Below are 12052 nucleotides of genomic sequence, written 5' to 3'. Positions count from 1 at the left end.
AGCTCACTGAACAACTTCGACGCTACAGTTTATACAGATGGCTCTAAAGTGGACTGTGGTGTTGGAGTATATTTATGTGTTGGTATATATTTCTCATAGACTTAAAATTGTAAAATCTGAAGTACTGGCAATTGGGGAAGCTAAGCCTGTAGGTTATTAACCGCAGATTTCTCTTTTCAGGCCAATATCGATATTCTTTCGCATAGCCAAGCTGCAATCCTGGCATTAAATTCGGCTACAACAACCTGGAACAAAGCAGGAATAGCCTTACCAACTTACAACTGTTTCCTAATATGACCTCAGTTACTTCTAAAATTATCAAAATCGGATTAACAATATCAGAGTTTGACAAAGCGATTTGTCGTTTCTTTCTCGTGCTAACCGACGTCAGTTGGGCACACCAAGTTCTTGTCCACCTGATCTTTCCAATGCAGAAGAAGCGCCGTTGCCAACGTGCAAAGGTCCAAAAATCTTGCGCAGAATCTTTCTTTCAAACACTCCACGCGCCGCTTCAACATTCGATATGTTGTCATCATCCACGCTTCAACGCCATACGTTGGGACGGGCGTAATGAGAGCTTTTTGTTCGTCGAGAGATGACCTTACTACTCAGTTGCGTACTAACTCCAAATAGCACTTGTTGGCAAGAGAGATTCTACGTTGCGTTTCTAGGCTGATATTGCTATCGGTATTAATGCTGGTTTCTAAATAAACGAAGTATCTTGCAACTTCGAAATTATAATATAACTGTGAACAGTAACGTTGGTGCCGATAAGCAAGTGCCCCAACTGTTTGTTTGATGACTTCGTTTTGTCCTCGTTCATCACCAGACCCATTCGCTTTGCCTCTTTATCCAGTTTGGAGAAGGCAGAACTAACAGCGCGGTTGTTAAGGCCGATGAGGTCAATTTCAACAATTGTACGCTCTTATAAAAAATTGTGCCTGAGCGATTAAGTCCTGCGGTATGCACGATCTTTTCCAACATCACATTAAAGAAGTCACATAACAGAGAGTGTGAAACCTCATTTGGTATCAGACGGCTTGGAGAGGTGCTTCTCAATTCTGATGGCGCTGTGGTATTGAGCAACGTCCTCTTGCATAGCCGTATTAGTTTTGTGGGGATACTAAATTCAGACATGGCGACATAGAGGTAACTTCTTTTCGTACTGTCGAATACAGCTTTGAAGTCGACGAAAAAATGGTGTGTGTGTCGATTCTCAAATCAAAATTGGCATACTTCACCGTATACATCTCAGGGGCTTGAGTAAAATTTTCAAATACTGTTTACTCGGAGACTGTACTCAATTTGTTAAAACAGGGGACGCTGTTGAGTTTAGTAAGTCTTTAATAAAGGGTTTTCCAATAACAGGTGTTCTAATTTGAATAGCTAGCTATTTCGGTAGATGTCATTTTTGAAACTGTCATTTTTTGATATTTGGCAAGTAGAAACTACGCCATTAATAAAAATGGAACGATACACGCTAAAAGAAGTTATTAAAATTCACTACAAAAATGTTGAAATGATGTGCACGTCGCTCAAGAACAGCCAAAAATGTTGCCGTTGTAGCCGAAAGTGTTGAATAATTTTGTTCTTTGGAATTAGGCATTCTACAAACGTCATTACGCCGTATTTTGCATAAATATTTGGGTCTTCAGGCTTATAAAGTCCAGTTAACACAAGAACTCAAGCCGGCCGATCATCAACAACGTCGTGTCTTTGCTGATTGGGACGTTGAAATGCATGATCTGGGGTTCAGAAAATCCAAGAGGTATGTTGAAAAGCCTCTCTCTCCTCAACGTGTGACTGTTTGGTGCCGTTTATGGTCCGGCGGAGTCATTGGACCTTACTTTTTGAAGCTGGAGCAACAGTTACGGTGAATAGATTCCGCTATCGAGAGATGATTAACGATTTTTTATGGCCGAAATCGGATGGTATTGATCTGGACAACGTTTAATTTTAACAAGATGGCGATACGTGCCATACAAGAAACGAATAACAAAATGACACCTCTTATTGGAAAACATTTTAGTTGACTTTTGCCTTTTTTGACCTTTGCCCAATTTTTGAACTTGCGCAGTGCTATTTTAGCGCCACTTCTTTTTCTAATTTGTATTTTTAATAGTCCACTACTCTTCAAACACCCTTTAAAATATTTACTTTACTATGTTTTATTTAAAGATCAGCTATAATATTTCTATAATTCGGTGGGTTGAGGTTGAAAATAATGTTTTGTAGTGAACAACAGGTGTACATTTAATATAAAAATATTATTTGTAAGGCCGACAAAACAAAATGGAATTCTCAAAAATCCATGTGAACTTGTACGCCGATCTGCGACAGCATATAACGGCAACTTTGCTTCAATTATTTAGCACAGCCAATTCTCAACAATGTGACAGTTTTGAAAACGTCATCGCGAGTGAGTGGATTATCGTAAATTTGTGTTGCCGCTAATCTAATACATATGTACAAGCGTGTCTGTCTGTATACTATAGGTGTTGTTATTCTTTTTAATACAAAAATTTTGCGTACTTCCAATTGTTTGTTTCGTTTTTAAGGAAGCACATCAATTCTGGCTGCCAATCTATGCAAGCATAAAAATTCGCATTCAATGAATAAAAATAATCACTTTATTGCATATTCTGAACTGTTTATACCGGCTCCCGTTGCGGTTGAATCGATGTTTGAAAATGCCTCATAAAATACAAAATTGTTATTATTCCATAAAAACTAAAATCAGCGGACTTCAATTAAAAGTTTATTACACTCGCGAAATTAGTGGATTGGTTGAAAATTTTGAGTTGCTCGATTTCGAAATGATTGGGTTGTTTACAGCGAATTGAAGTGTTGAATATTACGAGTATTTAAAAGAGAGGTTGTAATAGTAATTGGGTTGAGAGCAAATAAATTCAGAAACTAGCGTGGCAATAAAAATGTATATACAGGGCGTTTCAACAAGAACGGATAGTATTTGCTATAAATAAAACACAAAAAAATTTGTTGCAATGATTTTTGCTTTATTTCATAATATTTTGTAGTCTATGGCATTTGAGCATGAGACCCAATATCTTCTAAATACGCACCACGACTCATCTGGTAACACAGGATGCGCGTATCAAAATTCTGCAGGACTTTATGTTATTCGGGTCGTATATTAGTTATAACGCCCCGACTTGTTAATGAGTGGTTAGTGAGAAATCATGGAAACGTCGACTATCACCTTTCACAGTTGCTCAGCGGACATGGCTGTTTTCGGGAATACCTGCTGTCAGACAACCCTTTCTGTCCAAACTGCCCGAATACTGACGAAAAAGCAAAACATGTGATTTTTTATTGCGACCGCTTCAGAGAGGAACGAGCTATTCTCGAACAAACTCTGGGTCATCAACAATCCCCCAGCATCCTCATACGAGATGTGTGCCCGACCAGCGATAAGTGGAAGGCGTCCTAAACATTCGCAGGTAAGATCATGACGCGACTCTGCCATATTGATTGGAAGCGTAAAGCGATACAGCAGCAGCAGAGAAAGCGGACAGTTTCTGACAAACCGACGCGACGAACGCTCAATACAATACAAGACGATTGTGGGTTACTATAACACTACTGCAACTTTTCCGATCTCTCCTTTACTTTAGAAGTACCTATACCCACAATGCCTGCAGGAGAGGAACCTGGACGCAGGTACCTGTTGTTTCCTTGGACATAAACGCGGGTAGAATTATTCGAGGTGGGAGGATTGTTATAGTATTAGTGGGAGCGTGCGCCAAATACCATTGGCGTGACGACACTGACGATGTTTCTGACATTTTGATTTAAACCTTCTTCAAAAAAAAAAAAAGAACAACGCGTAGACTTTTATTCCATGACTCTAGAATCGTTTCGAGGTTATTGGCGTAGACCACACTTATCACGTAATTTCAGAGAAAAAAGTCGAATGTTATCAAATTGCAAGAACTCAATTTGAATTTCCCATTTAATTTCCCAGTTTCGTGAGATAAAGCGTCCTGAGAACTTCGTTCGTAATAGGGCCATTGTCTCAAACGACGTGTGGCAAGTGTCTGATTCATGGTTTCTCATACTGACACCACTAAAGCATTGACTGCCTCTGGTATATCTAGGGTTGTACTATGAATATTCGAAATGCACCAATAGCATTAACTTAATGGTTCATAAATTAGCCTCATTCCTCTGTCAGCTCAGATTCCCCTATCTCTAAAGCTTTGCCTTCGCTGTTGTGAGCTGTTTTGTTTTGTTTTTTTCGACTAACAATTTTGTATAGTTTATTTTTATTTCTTCATTGCTTTGAAATAATTTTTGTTAGTATTTTTGTTAAATTGCCACGTTTTTATGAATTGATTGCCATATTTCACAAAATAAAAGAATAGCCGTTGACAAAAACAAATTTACAGTAAATTATTTTGAATTATACGAAAATGAAAGAATTTATGAAGCGCGATTTTCTTACTTGAAATATGAGTTCCGGGATTTAGTCGTACGTGTTTTTTCTTTGCAGTTTTGGCAAACCAAAATATGTTGTGGAGCACAAGTACAAACAAATAAAAAATTCCTAATTAAAAGAAGGAAAGATTTTTCGCGGGAAAAGAGTAATTTTATAATACTTAGTTTGGGGGGGGGGGGAAATACATTATTTTCTCGACAGATGGCTGTAGGGCTGTAGTGACTGATATCTCGTAAAAATTGAACGAACAATTTAAAGTTTATGCTCGTAGTCAAGGTGAAATTCCACACTAAATAAATTAATTTGCGATTTTTTGTTTTGTTTGTGCCATTCAGTTGTAATCAAATATTTGTAAAATGTCTTCTGAATCATAAATATAGACAGAATACAAAATAAAGTTTACTAATAGGACTATGAATAAGTTCGTGCGGTTTTTTTTCGAAATTTGAAACTTTATTGACGTAAAATGGTTACAAATTTAATATTCAAAATATTGTCCATCGCTTACTACTACTTTTTCCCATCTTTCTGGCAATTCACGGATTCCCTTTGTGAAAAATTCGGTCGGTTTTGCCGCAATCCACGAATCGATCCATTTTTTGACTTCATCGTAATTACGGAAGTGCTGGTCAGCCAGGCCATGTTGCATCGATCGGAAGAGATAGTAATCGGATGGCGCAAGGTCTGGACTATACGGCGGGTGGGGTAGGACATCCCATTTGAGCGTTTCTAAGTATGTTTTGACCACTTGTGCAACATGTGGCCGAGCATTGTCATGTTGCAAAATAACTTTGTCGTGTCTATCGGCGTATTGCGGCCGTTTTTCTCGCAGTGCTCGGCTCAAACGCATCAATTGTCGTCGGTAGACATCCCCCGTAATCGTTTCATTCGGTTTCAGTAGCTCATAATACACAACACCCAGCTGGTCCCACCAGATACACAGCATAACCTTCAGGCCATGAATATTCTGCGCCGACGTCGATGTTGAAGCATGGCCAGGGTATCCATACGTTGCCCGACGTTTTGGATTGTCGTAATGGACCCACTTTTCATCGCCAGTCACAATTCGATGCAAAAAACCCTTTCTTTTGTGCCGTTGAAGCAGTTGTTCGCATGCCATAAAACGGCGTTCAACGTCTCTTGGCTTCAATTCATACGGCACCCAATGGCCTACCTTTCGGATCATTCCCATGGCTTTTAAACGTTTGGAAATGGTTGATTGATCAACTCCCAAAGTTTTTGCAACCTCTTCTTGCGTTTGAGCCGGATCTTGATCGAGCAATTCCTCCAATTCGGTATCCATGAACTTTGGCGGCGCACCCTCGCGTTCTTCGTCTTCCAAGCCAAAATCACCACTTTTAAAGCGTGCAAACCACTTCTGGCACGTTCGCTCAGATAGAGCATGCTCACCATAAACTTCCACCAAGATACGATGACTTTCGGCTGCTTTTTTCTTCATATTAAAATAATGAAGAAGAATTCCCCGCAAAAACACATTATTTGGCACGAAATTCGACATTTTCAAGTGTGGTAAAAATATTGTTGTTTACGCTTCAAATAAAAAACTTATACTGACGTTTGTGCCTTACGACAGTAGCTCTCCAATGAATGTTTGGAAATGTGGATCGATGGAATAATAATCAAGTTACGCCATCTGTTGTAAAACCGCACGAACTTATAAATAGACCTATTAGAAAAAAAATTCTGTTGTGAGTTATAGGGTGCTACCAATGGAAGTCAGCCAAGAGAAAATTTGGTACATTTTACATTTTTTCTTTGATAAAGGCGACAATGCAAGCCAGACCGCTGAAATTGTAAATGATGTTTATGGTGCTGATACTGTAACAGATAATTAGGTGCATTTTTGCTTTTTTCGATTCCGTTCAGGCATTTTTGAGGTTAAAGAAAATGCCGATAATGTCGGTAAAACCACATAATCGAACTTGATCGGCTGTTAGTAGCCATAGCAACGCCCAAGAGCTACAGGTCGGCCATAAAACACTTTTAAATAATTTGCGCAAAAATTATTTTTATTCCTCGTTGGGTGTTTGGCAGAGTTTTTCCTCTAATTTGTGGTGCACATCTTGATGTTTTTCCGCGAAAGAAGATACTTGCTTTCAAACGGCAGATGCTTTATATGAGGAGCTTTTCTGAGGCAGAAAAACGCTCGCAGGTTTGCCATTGCCTGCAGAGAAGCGACCGCTATTAGAAAAAAAACCTTTTCTATGTTTTAATGTTTCATACTCAAAGTAGGATTTCGAACCCCGGTAAGGCATGGTGTACACGTCCAATTTAACTTAGTTTACCAAAAGAAAGTTGTATTGATTAAACTGTGCGACAAAAATAAACATTTTTTGTTATCCAGGAAAAACTTTATATACAGGTGGAACTATATATTCTATAAAGCAATGCTTCATACTCAGTTTTTCATTTTCTTAACAATTGATTTTTTTTTTACTTTTAAAGCCTTTAATATCGCAATGGATCGACAACGGTCTAGTGAGTTGGTTTAGAGACCGATTGCCACTTCTTGCCCCTTCTACCTAAAGACTTTAAAATTTCAAAGGGCAAAACAGGTAACCATTGCGTCTACTTTATTTCATAGGAGAAAAGTTCAACTATTTTTTGCGATTTTATAAAGCAGCAAGAAGAACGAAGTTAAAGTGTGTATTACTACTTTTATATACATACTATCAATATAAATTGACATCTGACTTCAGTGTTTTTTTTATGAAGCCAGGAAAATCCAGCGATAGATCTTAGTGCGCTTATTTCAACATTCGCTGCCATTTACCAAGTTTTGTTAGTATCTGTACGTGTTTCCAGCGCGTATGTTGTGATGGATCTGACGTACGTCTATTTTTTATATGGGAAGGGTCATAGCTAAAGTATTTATTATCAGGTTTGAAACTTTTTCAGCTTCTCTCGAGCATACGTAACGGCACGCGTTGTGATAAACACCAACTGTTCGTTTGGGAACTCAAAAATAAAAATATAATGAAAAAAAAATATATAATATGAAAAACGATATAAAAAATAGTATTAAAACAAAATATATTAATAATAAAAATTAAATATTTTAAATGTAAAAAGAAAATATAACTTATTCAGTTAAAAAAAATACTAAATAGTTTTAAAAGACCCTTTTGTGTGACTATGCCGCCACATTGAAGTGCCGTTCAATAGAGTCGTTCTGTGCCAACGCACGCAAAAACTTTTATTCCTAAGCATATTATTTATTTACATATGTGAGTATTTCATGAGTGTGTTTTTTTTTTAAACAGAGTGGCAATTTAATGAATAAATAACGAAATACATATAAGAATTTTAATAAAAAATTTTCAGGTAACTGCAAGTTGGATCCATTTGCCAAATTTTTCAAATATTTTTCCATTTATTTTAAAAGTTTATTACTTCAGACACCCGAATGTGCGCTGCAATGCATAAAGCAATTCAAAGACTGCATTTTTGTACGTCAATTAACGATATTTTCATAATTATTCCTCCATCCAATGTCTAGCGAACAGATAGTAAATATGTACATCCAAAAAGGCGAACATGAAAAAATTTGCACGTGTGTGAGTAAGAATTTTTTATTTTTTTAAGACAAAATGAGGTGACAATGTGAAAACGACCTTACACCCACAAAAATTGGAGAGCACAGACGCTGGGACTTATGTTATTGCATGTGCTCACGTATGCAATAGGGGTGTCCTTATACTCGTAGTAAGACTTGTTTGTGTTTTTTTATAACGGTATTTATCTTTGGTGGAGGCTCCCAATATTGAGATTATTCGGATACATTTTTTTAGGAATATCGAGGTTAAAGTGCAACCACTGTACTTCTATAAAATAAAATATAACTTTTAAATTGCAAAATTTATTTGAAAATTTGTGCTTTTCTTTTTTTAATAATATATATCTTTCGACAAAGTTTGCTTTTCGCTTTTTGAGTAAAAGTTATGATTGCTGATTTACCTGTATATGGGCGCAAATTTGATCTTTTTTACTCCTCAATAAAATGTTGGTTGGACCTCAAATTTCAAGTATACCGTCTCTTGAATGAACCAATTTAAAAACACAAGTGCATTCAAGAATATAAAAAATTTAGCTCAAAGTTATTTAAGGATAGACATAAAATCAATCGGCGAGTTTGTGAGTCAATGCAGACAGACCTGGCGGCCACCGTAGCAAAATGGGTTGCTGCGCGACAACCAATCGGTAAAGCCGGAGTTCGAAACCTCAGTCATGAAATAGTTTCTTCTTCATCATCTTTATTTAGGATTATTATATTACTTTAATCAGAGTTATTATGATCGGATATTGATCCCGATGTCCAGCACTTTTTCATCTCTTTGGTGATCTTCCTCGCAGACGTGCAGTGTTTGGTTTCTTGGTCATCACCAGCTTTGCTAAGCGGTCGCCGGCCATTCTGAAAACATGTTGCTTCCAATCCCGTCTTTTTTACGGCTCCCTTTTACTCTCTTGAGTATTTCGCATATTTCTCTTAAGAGTGTGTCCGGTTATAGCTCTAAGAATTCGCATTTCGATAAATGACATAGCTCGTTCTGTAGCTGTTATGTCTACGCGTGTCTTTATTGCATACGGCATTAGTGGTCGAACGCAAGTTTTATAAACCCTTACTTTGCTTTTTGTGCTCATTACTTTCTTTCTCCATACGACGTCTCGTAAACAACCAGAGACTGCTTTTTGGCAGTGACTTCGAACTTCATCTATCAAGATTTTTGAAGATGTGATCTTTGTTTTCAAGTAATTAAACTCCTTAACTTGTTCAATACTTTGGTTTTAGGCAGCAAGTAATGGATGGTACGGAAATAATTTATTGTATCTGCTTGATGCTTTTTCAAATTCAAAAAGTAGCCTTTGTAAATTAAACCATCCATCTGCCCTTCGAGGGCGACATAAAACTGTGGGCTCCTCCAATTATGGAAATTATCAAAACGCACACCACAAATAAGAGAAGTAGCGCAGCCGAACACCCAACGATTACACACTTCGCCAATTTTTATTATTTAGAAATATATAATTTCTCAATATCACTTAAATGTAAACACGTAAATACTCGTAGAACTGCGAATGTTTATATCCAATAAAATAGAGATAAAATTAAAGGGAACACTCATCTTATAGTCACAAATTCTGAGTAACAACTCAATGACGTTTTCGTGGACTCCCGCAGCCATATCCCCTCTGCGACCTCCAGAGAGAGGCCATCGTAAAAAAAAATTGATATGACAAGTACATATTTACATACACATTGGCGCCTGTATGGTTGTAGTACCAGCGCACATACATATATATATACATACATTTTGCAAATGTTCCAATTTTATGACACACACTCATTTGCGGCTGATTTCAGATAATACTTAAACAGATTTTACATTTCTTAATGTCTTTTATTTGCCGGAAAAATGTGAAATGTGAGAATATATTTGTGTACATACACATAAATTTGATGGGCCGCATTATATGAGTGCAAAAAACATTTGCATGTATTATATAGAAGAATGCAATTATCTCGAGCGTTAAATAAATAAGAATAAACTGTTTAAAAAATAAAATTTTCGCTAATTTTCGAACATTATCGGTAATTAATTGCGCTTAAAATTATTATTAATTACACCTTTTCTTATATTGTTGAAAGTCGTTGTAATAGCAGGGTGTAGCTTGACATCTACTAATATATATGAAGGCCGTGATAGGAAAGATAGAAATTATTATGAAAATGTTAATGTTTTCCAACAGGAATTGGCTCATGGTACGCAATTAATTATAGTTGTTAATCCTTAATTGCGTTTTTGCTACGAAACGTTTTGTTTACATATAAACTAACGACCGTCCAGAAATGTTTCGAAAATATAAAATGCCACTTTGTAGAAAAAAAATCGTAACCAATTCTTTAGCAAAACAATCACGAGCCTCCAACATTATTACTAACTGACAATTCAATTTATTGTTATTTGGTATAAATAACTGTTTAGAATATTTTCCGAGTCTAAATTAATTAAAATCTTGAATACATATTTACTTACACCCTCTATTAAAAAAAAAAATGAAAAAGAACGGGAAATTTATAATATAGAAAATTTCTGAATTCCATATGCAAGTCCCCTTAATTTATTATTTCAACAAAAAAGGCAGTTGAATATACGGGGCGGTTCAAAAGTACCAGCGTTTGAAGACAGAGGGCGTTCCTGAAAGAGTTGGTGTTAGCTTCGTATGCTGCCATCTATCAAACGACGGCAAAAAAAAATTCTGACTGATTGATAGGGTAGTTTGCATTTGACAGCTATTCGAGTAAGAGATGTTTCGTGTTTTTGGGTAGATGGAAAAAGAGCAGTGCCGTTCCGTAATTCGCTTTTTATTTTTGGATGGCAAAAAATGCAAGGAGATAAAAGCAAAGTTGGATGCTATCCATGGAAACGCTTCGCCATCTATAACCCCATTTAGTTATTGGTTCAACGAATTTAAACTTGGGCGAACATACGCTTTTGATGACGAGCGACCAGGACGCCCGGCAGACGTGGTTACCAAGGAAATCATTCAAAAAATCTACGATATGACTCTCGCTGACCGACGAACGAAAGTACTCGAAGTAACAGAGGCCATAGGTGTATCGACCAGAATGGGAATTAATATTTAACATCATAAGATGGCGATAAAAAATGGTCGGCCTAATGGGTGCCGCGATTGCTCAAAAGCAACAACAAGCAAATGCGGCGGTTAATTTCGAAGCAGTGCTTGAAGCAATTTAAGTGAGATACGAAGAAATTTTTGCGTCGAGCTGTCACCGTTGATGAAACTTGGATTCATCATTACTCACCAGAAACTAAGCAATAATCAAAACAATGCATTTCTCCCGATGAATCTGCTCCAAAGAAGACGAAGAAATGGTTCGCGAGAAAAAAAATTTAGTTCAAACGGGGAAGTCATCAGCGAGACAGAGCCATATTTTGAAGAGTTCGACAAATCCTAGTTTTTGGAGGGATTGAAAAAATGGCCGGAGCGTTGGGAGAAGTGGATCTTTCTTAAAGGGGACTATGTTGGAGAAAAAAAATTTTCAATTGTATCTTCTTTTCTAACACGGGTACTTATTGAGCCCCCTCATAAATAACTTACTTACTGCATAATTCTGTTATTATGTAAAGGGTTTTCCAATAAGAGGTATTATTTTGATATTCAAAGAAAAATGCTATTTTTTAATATAAATGATCGGATGTTTATTTCAATATAAAGAGGAAGGTATGCCGTTAATAGTGGAAAATAACATCAGGCAAATGACCACCACGACCACGCTTACACGACAATATCCTTTGCATGAAATTTTTCATAACCGAATTGCAAAGTGGCTGCCCTAAGTCCTCGATAGCCTCACGAATTCCATCTTAGAGGTCTTGAATCGACCCTGGGCTATTGGCGTAAACCTTCTTTTTCATGTGGCCCCAAAGAAAAAAGTCACAAGGTGGTATATCACAAGATCTCGGCGGGCAGTTGTGATCACCTCAACGGTTTCGTTTCAGATAAGAGCTGCAATTGACTTTTGTGCCAAACACTTTAGAGGCCCGACTA

The sequence above is a fragment of the Anastrepha ludens genome, chromosome 6 (genome assembly GCF_028408465.1).
Source record: "Anastrepha ludens isolate Willacy chromosome 6, idAnaLude1.1, whole genome shotgun sequence".
In the NCBI taxonomy this organism is placed as follows: domain Eukaryota; kingdom Metazoa; phylum Arthropoda; class Insecta; order Diptera; family Tephritidae; genus Anastrepha; species Anastrepha ludens.
The sequence above is the reverse complement of the archived record's forward strand: the minus strand, read 5'-3'. Positions refer to the sequence as shown.